The 16,464-nt window shown below is 39.7% G+C and overlaps 1 protein-coding gene across 1 annotated transcript in view; it reads left to right on the top strand.

The window, feature by feature from the left end:
• The window catches only part of AP3B1 (adaptor related protein complex 3 beta 1 subunit), a 234,755-nt gene that overhangs the window by 154,106 nt on the left and 64,185 nt on the right, over nucleotides 1–16,464 (top strand). The gene's annotated exons all lie outside the window — the stretch shown is intronic.

Raw genomic sequence — 16,464 nt, 5'->3', positions numbered from 1 at the left:
ATATGTGTGTATATATATATATATATATATGTATAGGTAGGCAATATATTCATGCATACATTTTGATGGAGACCCCAGAGCACTGTAACAGCTGTGGGCAATGCTACTGTTAAATAGCCGACACACTGATGCTGAATTTGTTCTGCGTGCATCTAGGCTTCAACAACCTCTGGTTTTGAAAGGATTAAGGCCCTGTTCACACCTTTACGTTTTGTCGCGCGTTCAATGCTCTATGAACGCTCTACAAAACGTACAAACTTGAAAATCCCATTGTTTCCGATGGGTATGGTTCACACCTTTCCGTATTTCAGCCCGTCTGAAGCGCTACAAAACGGCCTACGCCCAAAGAAGTACATGTACTTCTTTGGGGAGTTTTGGTCTCGCGTTTCCATTGGGATACAGCCGAGTAGCCCTCGGAAACGCGCGTTTGTCATGCATTTTTTTTACCGTGAATCGCGGTAAAAACGTGCGACAAAAGCGCATATTCTATACGCCTAGGTCTGAACCCAGCCTAAGAGGTTGAGGTTTGTACCAAGTTGAATAATTACAAATCACAATGTTTATGTGATTGCTGGAATACAACTTGGCAGCGCCACATAAATCTCTAGAAAACTGTTCTAGATCATATGATATCATTATAGTTTGGGTTACTGAACTGTAATCTGAGATCAAGTCTACATGAAGCATCTTCCCTTTGATTCAGATTGGTAACATTGATGTGCCACAATTCCAACACATGAACATTGTCGTTGATGATTCTGCATCACATTTCACGCACCCTGGGACATTAAAATGTTTGTATTATGTTAACTCACAGTACCAAGTGGTATAAAGTTTCAAAAGGGGATAAAAACAAGCACATTGCTCCTGTTTTATGTAGAAGTGATTTGTGAAACTATATCCAATTATTTCTACAACCTGTTCAGTGTGCAGACCCACCCCTCACAGACCTACCTGCCCTCCGATTCTTCTACAGCTCCTGTTAGCACAGAATCAGCAAGGCACAGTTTGTCAGGATGGGCAGCACTTCCAGGTTCTTTCTGTCAGTTCCCGGCTAGCTGAGGGGACTCTGTGTCCCCAGTTTGCTTGGCCTCTGTGCAGGAGAGACATCAGGGGTCTAATATACTACTGATCTCTCTGTAGGAAGTATATTTTATGCTCTTCTTCGAATGATATATGGAACTTATTAGTCTCCTTGTGATATTAATAAAGCTAAAAAAAACATAAATGATCTTCACCCCTACGTCCTCCTCCATTGTATGGGCATACTTAAACATACAGTATGCGCAACTCGAACACACCCTTTTACAGTTTTCTAAGACTGTGTAAATACTTTTATATTTATAGTCTGGGCACAGGGGCACTTTAAGTACCATACCATAAGTGCTGGTTTTACAGATATGCTGAAATCTGGATGCTTGAAGGAGCACTATAATTAATTATAACATGCAACATTTCTAACATCTGTGAATTGCATTGTGAAGGATGTCTCTGCATCCACACTGGAGGCTGAGAAATTGTATGCCATTTTCTATCCAAGCCTACAGAGCCTTTCTATGATCTTGGTGGTTTCCAATACACTACCTATCGTCCAAAACCTTTCAGACAAGAAGGCCTTCTAATTTGTATGGATACCTTAACTCTGTTTTATATCATTTTATAGGCTTTATTACACTTCCTCACCCAGAAACTTCATGAGCTGCAATTTGCATACTGTAAGAAACTGCTGTGAAATCGGAAATAACATCTTAACTTTTTTTTTCCCAACTTTTTCCTTCAGTGAGAGAGAAAATGAATTTAACTGTAGGGCACATGCCGAACTAACACTAAGAAATTAATTTATTACCAGGCGAAGGAGAGCTTGGAGTAAGAATAGATGAGTATATGACCCTAATATCAGAGAAATGTAGCAGCCACTTATCCTGGAATATGTCAGACAGTCTATTATTCAAATCATTCAGCACTGTAATTGCATGCAGCTTTTATAAAGCCTATCAATAAAGCCTATTTCTCTAAATTCATAGCTGCTGCACATTATTGAAAGTATACTTTGTTCCTTTGTTTCATCTACTTGGTCTGTAAATGAAGATTAATAACTGAGTATTGTATCACAATGCCATTTTTTGTACATTCCCTCGTGACCCCGGGGCCACACGAGACACCCGCATCATTACATAAATCTGCGCATTTCAGGCCCATCTTGTAGCGATTGGGTTAATTGTAATGAAATAGAGGAGAAAATATGTTTAAGTGTTCATTTTATTTTTAATCAAATCAACCTCCATTTTAAAGTGATTGAAATGTCACTGAGTCTGTTTTTCCATGCATGCATCAGTAAATCAGTTGGTGTATTATGCAGACGGCCCAAAGGCTAAAGAAATCAGCTGCTCACAGAGATAACAGTGCAACTGTATATATGCCACCATAAACAGACCGGTTCGCAGGTTTAGTAAGAGATGGGTTGTTTGGTCTGGGCCCATAGAGATGCGGTATCCAGCACAACCCAGGGGCATGGGTTACAGAGGGTTTAAAATAGTTATATTTGAGGCTGGCCCAACTTTTGTTACTGACACCCAAAAGCTGGGCTTAGTCTGTTCCAATTGGTTCTGTTTTGTCATATTAACACTGTGAATCTTATTACTTTGTAGTATATATGATAATTAGACAACAATGCTAAAAGATACCAGAAACCGATTTGGTATTGCTGTCGGGAGCATACAGTACTTGGCCCACTTTGGTTCACCTATCCTTACTACTAAAATACAGGTCCTGCCATTGAAAAAGTAATTGCCCAGTTCAGTGCTAGTAAATGGTCTGTGATTCCTCCAAGACTTTTGACAAAGATCAGTACAACACAGCCATCTGAAGTTCAATTTGTATCCCATCACTTGTGCAAGAGAGTTCTGAATAAAATAAACTTCTTTAAGGGGAGCTATGCCATGTTGCCATGCCATGTTGCCATGCCTTGCCATGTTTCACAAACGTGCTTATTTAATTTTAGTTTTTAGAGGTTTAGAGGAAACTCCAGTTTTGTGGAAAAGTGAAGTCTGAACTGAGATTCAAGTTAAAGCTGTTTTTGGGATAGGGTAAGAAAGTATTAGAGCCCTTTTAATTGAATGTTTTTGATGACGTTTTTCTTTTTTTTTTCTCCTGTTTTCCATTTTACAAAATTTTACAGCTGTCACCCAAACAGGAAGTGAGTGAAGTCTTCTAAGGGGGATTTCCTCCTGCTTCCTGTTGTGCCTCACAGACATGGAATGTAAGGAAATTTCCACAACAGGACAGCCAAATATATATTTTTTAAAAATAGGATACCCAGCCATAAGAAGAAGTCGAAACAAAACCAACAATATTACTTTTAACTTACCCTATCCTAAATTTTTTTTTTTTTTAAATGTCGACTTTACAATTTAATGCATCTACTATAGTAGAAGCTATCTGCAAGGAGTATCACATGGTCTCCTTGTGTTTGCATGGGTTTCCTCTGGGTACTCTGGTTTCCTTCCAACATTCCAAAGACATGCTGGAAGGTTGATTGGCTCCTGTCTAAATCGGTCCTCTACTTTAAGCTCCTCAAGGACAGTGACTGATGTGAATGTGCAGTATATTTAAAGCACTGCATAAAACTGTTGGCACTATATAAATACCTGTAATAAATAAAAATAAAGGGAAGCAAACACTGCAGCTTTTCAAAGTGCAACACTGATGACTTTAATTAAAAAGAAGGCAGCCCCCCCTCCCATTCAGAAATCAGTTTGAAAGAGAACAGAGTGAAATGAACCGCAAACAGAACAGAGCATCTGCAAGCTCGTGTGCTGAAATCCATGCAATGTATATAGCTCATCCAGAGAGGATCTTATTTTTCTCAACAAAACCAGAGTTAAACCTTTAGAAGGAATTTGACTAGTCTGCGGGTTAATTACAAAACCCCTTTAACAGGTGAGTGATAATGAGGCTCACAGAACTCTGCTGTCAGTGGTACAGTTCATAAAGCATGCTTGAAAACCTCTGCGAGCGGCTAAGCATGCCTTTTTGATTGGTTTCTGTAAGCAGTGATCAGTTTGATGCGTTTGTGTCCAAATCAAAAGTCAGTCAGGGGGAAAGATGGGAGCATATTCCGAGAAGTGGCAGTCATTTGGAGCAGAGTTCTTAACTAGTGTGCTATGTAATCCTAGGGGTACTTGTAAAGGTTCAGGGAGTATTCCTCAATGGTATGTAATAAACTCATTACAACATACATGAACCTTTATAATAGCAAGTTGTGAGTGGAAAGAAGATTTATAAAAGATTATCAGGAGTAGGCAAGATTTATGTTATAAAGAAATTGCGTTGTATTTTATGCGATTTGTGTTTTTAATTTATTATCACAGTGGTTACATTTACAGTCATTTATCATATGAGGATCACATTTTTACATTCTAGCTCTTCTTTTCCTTTGATGTAAAAATGTAAAGGTTTGTAAATTGGCTACTAACAACGGCGAAGAGTGGCTGCTAGAGTTACTCCATGTAACTACTGAAAGTAGATTTAGTTACTAAAGTCTTATATGTTGAGATAATTTCAAAAGTAATTTTCAATATTCTTAAATCGGCAGATTCGATTAAGAGACTACATGATGATAATGTTCTTTTACAAGCATTTCCTGTTATAGGGTGACAATGCTTTGTACCTTGTCTCCCAGTAGTTCTCTGGCGTTGTCATCCTGTGATATGCTTACAAATTGCAGTTTCAACACATATTACACAGGCATGACCCACTGTTATCCCCATCAGGGATAAACCTGCTCCGGGTATTGCTAGAATGCCTGCATGTAGGAAGTGACTGCTAACAGGGCGGCAGGAGATCAGCAGCACTGAAATGTCAGCAAAAATTGAAAAAAAGGTGAAAGCTGTGATTTAAAAAAAAAAAGTTGGTAGGGTCTATTGCTTTTGATATAGTGCTTTAATAAACTAAGTGCCATTCAGTTAGGGTTTATATCTGCTCAGCAACTGTCAGCCACAAAAGGAGCAAAGGATTTTATACATTCTATGGCCAACCATATTTGCTTAGGGTCTACTATCTGCTTTACAGTGCTGCACAGGTTTGTACAGCGCTGCAAAGCAGGAAGTGAACCATAAGCCAGCATGGTTGTCCTCATGTACATATGTATATAATTATTCATATTTTTTTTATTACCGTTATTTATATAGTGCCGACAATTTACACAGCACTTTACATAGTTGCACATTCACATCAGTCACTGCCCCTGAGGGGCTTAAAATTAAAATCTAAGATCCCTATCTCACATGCATACGTACAGGAATTATTTAAACAGAAGCCTATTAACCTACCAGCATGTCTTTGGAGTGTGGGAGGAAACCAGACAACACATGTTACACTTTAACACACACTCATAAGATTATTTACATTACATTCACATGTTTACCTAAAGAATCAGTAAAAAAAAAGATTATACATTCCCTTAACCACTTCCGGGCTGGCCGTAGTAAAAAAACGGCCGGCCCGGAGCTCTCTAGATCTGAGCGGGCGTCTTTAGACGTCCGCTCAGACACGCCTCCTCGTGCGTGCGAGCAGGAAACATTTCAGTCAAAGTACTGCAGCACTGAGTACTGAAAAATGGCCTGGCCAGGAAGGGGGTCTAAACACCTGGTCTTGAAGTGGTTAAGATTGCGTTCACATGCAATTTGAAAAGAAACTTAATTGATTCCAGACTCCCTTTACCTAAGGTAGATTTCTCTCTCTCTGATGAATTACACAGATTTGGTAGATCGGGTATATGATATGATCAATCCTCGGCTACAATGGTGGCAAGTTGAAGCAGTGGTGATGGACTGAGCAGATAACAAGGCAGCCGAAGATGATCCATGGTTCAGACATGTCAGGAGGCAACAAGGAGGCTTTCTAAAGATTGAGAGACTTTAGGGTGGGCTGTACATTTTGAATGGGAAGCCCATTTGAAAATTTTCTGTGCACAATGGGGAAAAAGATTGAGTTTAGGCGTGAACCATTTTAACTGTCTTCCTAATTCACCCTCATTCACACATACCAAGTAGGTGCGATTCAGAATTCCTGCCGCAGGAACTTTCAATTTCCTGCAACAGGTATTCCAAATCTTGCATATACAAGTAGCTGCTGTCACCTGTTGAAGTTAATGATCAGGTAACAGCGGTTGCATTTGGTGGCAGAACGCTGACACACCGCATGTAATCATATATGATACAATTACATGCGGTAAGGAATCAATCACTATCCCTGATCGATCGATGAGGGCTTAATGTTTGAGTCACAGCCAAGTTAATTGCCCTTGTATTTTTCGATCACTACACATGCTGCTGTGTAGCATGAACCTTGGCATGTGTGTTCATAGGTTTAGGAAAGGTTTCTGCTGTTTGGGATAATTATCTGTCCAGTTTTACAATTGTCAATAAGTATTAGAACCAAAATATGTTGCTGATAGTTCTGCGAAGTGAGAGCTCCCCGCTCACATCTTTAGCAGCAATCAGACATGACACGGGACATATTCATTGACCCTTCTCCCTCTCCATTGCCATCATTCACTAAAAGGATCCAGCCCCAGCTAGACACAATCCTCATTTCAGTTTTAACAATGGTAATTAAAGGTTAATTTGCTGCGTCAGGATTAACGAGGAAAATACAAATGATGGCCAAGCAGCTGCCTTTGTGAAACAAGTTTAGAACAATGCACGTACAATATGGATTTGACAGAGGAAAGAAAATCTCATAATTATGATTCAAAGAATGTCCACTGTGCTGGAAAAAGACCTTCCTCTTCTGCATGGCCTGTATCATCTGGTCAAGGAGAAGATGTCACCTGCACCATCATATTGTCACGCAGAGTAATTATAAAATAATAAAGTATGAGACCACTGGCTTCATATATTTTTTGTTTTTTACCTGTGACATGTAGGCTTTGTGTTCTCTGTTATAGTCGGCCATTTTCATGATTCTAGCTCGGTTGTGGCCAATTTTTTTTTTTTCTGTTACTTTTCTCTTTGTAAAGAAACAAAGGTCTGCTGTAGTAACTATAACCTAATGATAATAGCCCATCATTCACAGTGCAGCGCATGGCATCCTCAAGAAAGATGCTGTGCTTGTAAGTAAAGCTAAAGATTGTTTTTATAATGTTTAACTCTGCCCACTTAACTTTAGAATTGGATAATATGTCAGATGCAACATCTTATAGGACATTAAAATGACTGAAGTAATTTAAATACAGTAGGTATATGTAAATAACATGTCATTTTCATGGCACAGCTAAAGTGCAGTCCAATATTTCATAAGGTGAAACGTTTTGGGTCTGTACCTACCCCTTCCATTATGCCAGCACATTCCCAGCATGGGAAGACTATAGTACACCATGGGAGCACATCGTCTTTTAAATCTTGATTTAGACTTGTTTAGCTCAGGCAGCCATTTTTAATTCTCCCTTTTTTACTGCTGTTCCATACAACATACAGATTCTTGTGTGAGAAAGGCAGGGCAATGTCCCACTCCCTGTCACTGTTGATGAGAGATCTGTCTGGCTGGGAAAGCCCTGGTCCCCTGAATGAGCAAGTGCAATCGCGAGGAGATTGTGACGATGGTGTGCTCTTGTTACTACCTGGGGGATTTCACAGTTAATAGAAATTGGAAAATCCCTTTAGTACGTGAAGTCATTTTTTCCTATTTTAAAAAAAAGAGTTTATTTATTTATTTATTTTTAATAGCTTTTCTGCAAGGGATTTCCTGCAGCTGATTTATCTGAACCCTATAAGAACTCCAATATGTTGCAGACATCGTAATAACACTTGATCAACAGACATTCTTAACACAAGTAAATCTTGGTAGATGGCCTGTGTGAGATTAGTGTGCTTTGTCTGATATCAGGAAATAATGGTAACTGCTTGCTAGAGGGCCAGACCATTATAAATAGGGACGCAGGTTGTTTACCACGACAGTAGAAGTGATTTTCATCTGAAGATTTGGGTAAACAACGCGATTTAACAGCCTTTGAACGTGGGATGATTGTGGGATGATTATTGGCGCTTGGAGCCATGGAGCGAATATCAGCAAAACAGAATTGGTTAAATGTTCAAGAGCAGCTGTTGTTAAAGTGTTTAAAGACTGGACTGTCAGCCGAAAATCTGGGTCTGAATGTGCGAATTGTGGCCGTCAGCGACTAGTCCATGTTAGGGCAGTGGCAAGACTTGCACAAGAGAACAGAAGGGCAACAGTGTAGTGTCAGATTCCTTGCATCGTTAACAGGGTTGCAAGAAACGTATTGAGAAAGAAAGACGCAAATTAACTGGCAAAGATTTGAGAAGAATCAAACGTGAAGCTCCCAGGAACCCATTATGCTCCAGTGCTGTCATATTCCAGAACTGCAACCTACCTGGAGTGCCCAGAAGTACAAGGTGTTCAGTGCTCAGAGACATGGCCAAGGTAACTAAGGCTGAAACCCAACCACCACTGAACATAAGTTGAAATGAGAAAACTGGGCAGACCAGATGGATGGGCTCATGGCTGGATCAGCAACGGGCACAGAGCTCCACTTTGACTCAGACGCCAGCAAGGTAGAGGTGGAGTACTGGCGGGCTGGTATTATTAAAGATAAGCTAGTTGGACCTTTTTGGGTTGAAGATGGACTCAAAATCAACTCCCAAACCTACTGCCAGTTTTTAGAAGAACTTTCTTCAAGCAGTTGTCCAGGAACAAGTCTGTATCTTTCAAGAAGACCATAATATGTATGCAGGACAATGTGCATGCATCGAAGCACTCCACTGCGTGGCTAGCAAGTAAAGGCCTTAAAGATGAAAGAATAATGAAATGGCCCCCTTCCTCACCTGACCTACACCCTATTGAGAACTTGTGGGCCCTTCTTAAATGGGACACGAAGAGCGACAAACCTGTTTTTCTTTATTAGCTTAGTTTGTTAAAATGAGAGTCTCTGTTAGGTTGTTACTACTGTTGTGGTTTTCCTGTTTGTTTGTTTTTGTCTATGTGTAACATGGGCAGAATTTGAAAGTTTATCTTTCCAATGGTAACAAAAATAGCAATACAATCCTGTTCTATCCCATTCCTACTCTATACAAATTTTTTTAAAAATTGGACTGTTACCTACTTCTGTGTGTGTGTAGAGAAGGCCACGTGAAATTATGCAGGACCTGCACCGTAGAACTTATTTCTGCCACAAGTAATAGAATGACCTGTACCCCCCATGGTCATAGAGGGGAGTTCTATAAAAAAATTGTTTAAAGCACAAGCCATGGGCCAATTTCTTGTCGATTTTCTTACCTCAAAAATTATTTTAATTGAAGGCACAAGGCATGGTTACCATCTAGCAGTGTTACATTTTTATATTCTCACTGCTGGTAACAAACATGATTATTTTTTTTGGAAGCATACTGTAGATTTTGCAACCCCCCTTTGTTCATTTAATTCCTTTGGATTGATTTATACCAAAACAAACAACTAGTACTAGTGTAAAAAAGTTATATGCAAATGAATATAGATACTTGCATAATGCATGGAAGAATAACCCGAATATTTGACTACATGCAGGAAATTGTTGAAAACAAATCTAAAATCAAACGAAGGTGGTTTTCATCAAAACCATAAATCATACTTTTTATGTATATTATGGGCTGGACATTCCAGTCTTGCGTGGCTATATGTTGAGCAATCTATTATATGGATATTCAAATTATGTCACATATTTTGTGCTGGAAGCTGAATTGTGCGCTATGATGCCGCTTCAAACAATATTTTGACATTAGGAGCACTAAAAAAAATAGCATTTAGACCCCTTTTGGTGTGGGCAGTTGATAACTTTTCATTCATAATTAGTTCATAGAGAATCGAGAGACATTTCAGGGAAATTGAACTGTCAGTGGGTAGAAACAGCCATTTGACCTCATCACATTGAGTGGGGCCCATCATAATTTGTTCATTTGGTCCCCATCAGCCTAGCCTCATCTCTCATACGGCACCTCGCTGACCTTCCCTCTCCAATTCCGCTCAGTTCAGCTTTAATTATGACTCAGCAGACCTGAAGAAATATTGCTGCCTGCTCTCAAAAACCCTGAACTGCCACTCACCAAAAGATTGTTTTTTAACAGGTAATAAATGCCCAGAGGAAGTGTTGCCATGTGTGTCCCACACCAAAGCTGTAGCTCGTGTGCGAGGGGAATTTTTTTTTTTTCTCCTACCTCTCAAGTGTGTCACTGGTAGATGGTGAGATGTTCATTTCAAGGGTTTTCCTGCCTTGTGGGGAAGGAAGAATCATCTCGTTTTGTGTGATGTGCGCACTAGCAAATGGATTAAGAAATCAAAGCAAGAGGTCGTCTCACACAAGGTCAAAATACGTCGTAGCTGTCAAGTCCATTGTCAGCTGCTTTTTAGGGATTCGATTTGAAGAAATCACTTTGTGTTTAGTAGACAAGTGACAGAGTAGATTCTTTTCTCCTGCCAGAAGTGCCTGGTTTAGTCTGTCTAAAGAGAAAATATGCTTTGTGTAATCAGGGAGGTGGTCTCCTCTTTAAATGTTCAGCAATGATCCAGTTGTGTCAGTCAGAAGATATCCATTTCTTTTTTTTTTTGTTGCTGTCAGGATGAGTGAGAGATGTTGACCTAAAAAAATGCTATGTTCCTTTATGCCAGGTTTTTATTTCTGTGGCATGGCTATTATTTACTTATGGAGGACAGGAAGAGAAATTATAGACACACATTTAAAGGTGTCACTAGGAATTAGATGCTTGTGATTGATGCTGTGATTTCAGCGGGATCAGGCGGTCTGTAGTGCATATGTGGCTATCAAAGAGGCCATGTAAAAATATTCATACACTAGACTCTATGTGTATGGAAAAAGGCATCGTGATCCTAGATTATACAGGTGAAACTCGAATAATTAGAATATCGTGCAAAGTTCATTTATTTCACTAATGCAACTTAAAAGGTGAAACTAATATATGAGATAGACTCATTACATTCAAAACAAGATAATTCAAGCCGTGATTTGTCATAATTGTGATGATTATGGCTTACAGCTCATGAAAACCCCAAGAACCCCAAATCCACAACCTCAAAAAAGTAGATTATTACATGCAATCAATAAAACAAGGATTGTACATTGAACAATATCGGACCTCTGAAAAGTACAAGCATGCATATGTACTCAGTACTTGGTTTGGGCCCCTTTTGCAGCACTTACTGCAATTACTTTTGCACGATATTCTAATTATTCGAGTTTCACCTGTATATGCTTGTAGGTACAGAATGTATTTATGTTGAAATCTTGCAGGGCAGGAGCATCTTGGATAGGAAGGGGAAGGTGCTGAGCTCCTGTTGGGGAGATGAGGGGAAAGCTGTCACACATCCATCCTGTCCATTGTGCCAGCACCTGAAGTGTTCCAAAGATAAAAATTATCCCCTGTTGCTGGAAGCTGAATTGTGCGCTATGATGCCGCTTCAAACAATATTTTGACATTAGGAGCACTAAAAAAAATAGCATTTAGACCCCTTTTGGTGTGGGCAGTTGATAACTTTTCATTCATAATTAGTTCATAGAGAATCGAGAGACATTTCAGGGAAATTGAACTGTCAGTGGGTAGAAACAGCCATTTGACCTCATCACATTGAGTGGGGCCCATCATAATTTGTTCATTTGGTCCCCATCAGCCTAGCCTCATCTCTCATACGGCACCTCGCTGACCTTCCCTCTCCAATTCCGCTCAGTTCAGCTTTAATTATGACTCAGCAGACCTGAAGAAATATTGCTGCCTGCTCTCAAAAACCCTGAACTGCCACTCACCAAAAGATTGTTTTTTAACAGGTAATAAATGCCCAGAGGAAGTGTTGCCATGTGTGTCCCACACCAAAGCTGTAGCTCGTGTGCGAGGGGAATTTTTTTTTTTTCTCCTACCTCTCAAGTGTGTCACTGGTAGATGGTGAGATGTTCATTTCAAGGGTTTTCCTGCCTTGTGGGGAAGGAAGAATCATCTCGTTTTGTGTGATGTGCGCACTAGCAAATGGATTAAGAAATCAAAGCAAGAGGTCGTCTCACACAAGGTCAAAATACGTCGTAGCTGTCAAGTCCATTGTCAGCTGCTTTTTAGGGATTCGATTTGAAGAAATCACTTTGTGTTTAGTAGACAAGTGACAGAGTAGATTCTTTTCTCCTGCCAGAAGTGCCTGGTTTAGTCTGTCTAAAGAGAAAATATGCTTTGTGTAATCAGGGAGGTGGTCTCCTCTTTAAATGTTCAGCAATGATCCAGTTGTGTCAGTCAGAAGATATCCATTTCTTTTTTTTTTTGTTGCTGTCAGGATGAGTGAGAGATGTTGACCTAAAAAAATGCTATGTTCCTTTATGCCAGGTTTTTATTTCTGTGGCATGGCTATTATTTACTTATGGAGGACAGGAAGAGAAATTATAGACACACATTTAAAGGTGTCACTAGGAATTAGATGCTTGTGATTGATGCTGTGATTTCAGCGGGATCAGGCGGTCTGTAGTGCATATGTGGCTATCAAAGAGGCCATGTAAAAATATTCATACACTAGACTCTATGTGTATGGAAAAAGGCATCGTGATCCTAGATTATACAGGTGAAACTCGAATAATTAGAATATCGTGCAAAGTTCATTTATTTCACTAATGCAACTTAAAAGGTGAAACTAATATATGAGATAGACTCATTACATTCAAAACAAGATAATTCAAGCCGTGATTTGTCATAATTGTGATGATTATGGCTTACAGCTCATGAAAACCCCAAGAACCCCAAATCCACAACCTCAAAAAAGTAGATTATTACATGCAATCAATAAAACAAGGATTGTACATTGAACAATATCGGACCTCTGAAAAGTACAAGCATGCATATGTACTCAGTACTTGGTTTGGGCCCCTTTTGCAGCACTTACTGCAATTACTTTTGCACGATATTCTAATTATTCGAGTTTCACCTGTATATGCTTGTAGGTACAGAATGTATTTATGTTGAAATCTTGCAGGGCAGGAGCATCTTGGATAGGAAGGGGAAGGTGCTGAGCTCCTGTTGGGGAGATGAGGGGAAAGCTGTCACACATCCATCCTGTCCATTGTGCCAGCACCTGAAGTGTTCCAAAGATAAAAATTATCCCCTGTACTAAAACACACCTTAACACCTTACCTTCACCTACCTGGGTTCTTGACACTTTGACAGGGGACAGAGTAGCAACTTGAGTCTTAATGTGCAAGTATGCTGTGCATACGTGCACATTCTGTTAAAGAGTTCATCCCCACACAGCAGACTTTAGCTAAAACTGCTAGACTTAAGGTGCCCATACACCTTACGATTATCGTTCGAAAAACAACAAGTACACTGCACATGCGCAAACGAAAATGCGTTCTGTCGATCGATGAAATTCGTTGAGTTAGTATTGCTAATGAATGATAATTGAAATCGACATTGGTCTGTGCATGATGGTGTATTGGAGCTAGAATCGAAAGAGGGTTCTTGGCAGCAACAAAGATTTCTGACTGAAAATTCTAAGGTGTATGGCCAGCTTCAGAGACCCTGTTACCAGCTTAACATCTTGCAGGAAAAAACACAAAAAAGTATTTTAAATGCTTACAGTAATGCTGATGAAATCACTTATGGACACAATGGATGCTGTTCCTTGATGTTTAAAAGTATTAACTTCCTGTTTTAGAGTGACTCCTTTCTCAAGCAGAGTGCTATGCAGTCACCCTTGTGTGTTCTAGTAAGCTGTGTGTGTGTCTCCACAAACACACAGACAAGGCAAATCAAGCTACTCCCCTCCCCTCTGGCCCCCTCTCCTCCCCTCTCCAAGCTAGTAGATGAACAGTTTCTGGAGTCTGCACTGTCCTTTGTGATCTTGTACTGGACAGGAAGCTCAGGGAAGCTGTCCTGAGAGACTTGGAAGCAGCTGTTCAGAAACATGATTGTAAGTGTTTAGGCAAAAGTGTAAAGCAATTCTTTGCTGGGCAATGTATATTTGTTTGATCTGGATTAATTATTGAAATAAAGTTTGAGAGTTTAATACTACTTTAATTGCATCATTTTTCCTTTCCATGGAGTCCATTCCCTAGCACTGCTACAGTTCCTCCTGCCACCCATAATCCTCTCTTCTTCTGGGACTAATTGCCCTCCATGCTGACCCAGCATCTCTACATCTACCATCCCCTCCCTTATGTTGCAGCTGGGGAGGAGTAAGGGGAAATGCTATAGAGCAGGGTTGCGCAAACTCTGGCCCACCAGCTGTGATGCAACTGCAAATCCCATTAGGCATTGCAAGACTTTGACAGCCACAGATATGACTCCGAGAGGCAGGTACATGTTAGGAGGGCTGGAGTTTGCCTACCCCTGCTATAAAATGTCACTTAAGTGACTTCTCTGAGTCTGCTGGGGCGTCTAACATCACATCTAAATTGGCAGCCCCCCAGAGCAGTTCCAGGGCATTTTGATGTCTACGCAAGGGATTTTATTTACAGGTAAACAACATGCATAAAAAGATAAATAATCTAATGGGAAGATTGTTGTTTAAAAAGATCCTGTCATTGGACCAAACTTTCTTAAATTGCCCATTTGCACCTGGTTTGAGAGTTTTTAAGCAGACCAATATAATGCAAGTTGTCTGCATTCCTCAGCTAATATAGATTGTGCCTGAATATTTCTTCATGCAAAACTGAGCTGTGTGAACATACATTTGCATGAAATGACAGGAAGCACACCAAGTCAAAGGAGTAAAAGCAAAGTGACCGAGAGATGAGCTCTTCAGTCTGCTGCTTCTCCTTTCACTTTCCATTCCCAGACTGTAAATGTAACTGTAGCAGAGAAAATCCAATCTCCTGCCCTGCCAGACTGGACTGTGCTATGTGGCTATATTAGAGTTTAAAAACCAACAGGGTTATTCACAAAAGGTGAAGAGTTTGAACTGGAAAGTGAGCTGAATTGGAGAATTCTTCCAAATCAGCAATTTTGGACTAGATTGTTCACTTCTATCTTCTTTAAAATATTTACCCTTTTGTGAATAACCCGGCAAGTGTTGATGCTTTTTTAACAGAACAAAGTAACAAGGGTTACTTAAAACTATAAAAATCCCTAGAAAACATTTAAGGTAGGGATTTATTTTGCACTAGATCATACTTATTTTAGAGGTTAGGATGGCAATTTCCTTACTCTGCATCACCTTGAGTTTCTGAAGATTTTTGGGGGTATAGAGATGGAGGGTTGTAATACTTCATGATTAGCAACTGTCTTTTTTCCACCCAACTTTTAACTGTCTATATACGCTTAGAATTTAAGCCTGTGGTGCTAAATGAGCGCAATCCATCCATTTTTCCCATTCATGCTAAACAGCGTAGGCGGAGGAATTGCCACTGCCAGATCTTATATTGGATGATTGGATGCAGGCACTGTTTTGCAGATAATTTTTGGACCTGCCTCTTTCACAAAAGTCAATACAAAAATTGACTTTTGTCGGGTGGAGGAGTGCGGACAGGGCCACCCACGGCTCAAATTCCAGCCAGTTTAGCAGGAATCGGCTGTGATTCGGGCAGTGTATGGCCAGCTTTACAGTGCTGTATGCAACTTGGATATGTGCTCTAATTACATGAAACATCTAGAGATAGATTTCATTGCTTTTACTTGCATTTTGTCTGTGATGGATCTCCTAGTCTGGAACTGTGATTCACAGTGTAATCATAGTAACAGCCATACATGGATAATTTACTGATCTGAAATGTTTTTTCTTTTTTGAATAATCTGACATTTATTTGTCGGTTTTCTTTTTAAATATTGCATTGCTTATGCCTATAAAACCCAAAGAAAAAAATATTCTAATCCGATGACACACTGAAATTCCCTGACTACAATTTGCAGGCAATTAAAATAATGTTAAAGCACAGTACTGAGCGGTATATCCTTGTGGTGAATGTGAGACTGTCAGCAGGATTTTCAGGTCATTTGACATAGAGGATACAGGTGCAGCTGCTCACAGTGAAGGTGACTGGGAGTTTCATCAATCATCTTCCTATATGTTGATACATAATGGACCCCTTCAATCAGCTTTCTTGTTCTTTTTGTCACCTCTTCAAGACATGGGCTTCAGTTCAATCAAGGTTATGAATAAGACTGGCACAAGTACTAACAAAGGAAATGCAGAATTAAGTAACATTTCCCAACCTAGCTTGGAATGGGTTCAAGATCTTAGACACAATCTTAAAAGCACAGCTTAGCATTTGTTTTATCAATACTGGAGTCATTTGAAGTAGTTGTGTGCTGTGTTCCCTTTACGTTTGCAGTATGTTACTTTTAAGAAAAATATGACAAGTTATCCGTCAGGACAATATTTAAAAAGTACATATTCAGTACATCTGTTCAATATATGCACATTTGCCCAATGTTTTGTCTCTTTGAAAATGCTGCAAATACATAAAAATACCTGTTGATCCTGCCATAA

Source organism: Nanorana parkeri, unplaced genomic scaffold (genome assembly GCF_000935625.1).
Source record: "Nanorana parkeri isolate BGI_ZX_2015 unplaced genomic scaffold, ASM93562v1 scaffold277, whole genome shotgun sequence".
NCBI classification, from domain to species: domain Eukaryota; kingdom Metazoa; phylum Chordata; class Amphibia; order Anura; family Dicroglossidae; genus Nanorana; species Nanorana parkeri.
Note: the sequence above shows the minus strand (reverse complement) of the source record. Positions and strands in the feature narration are given on the sequence as shown.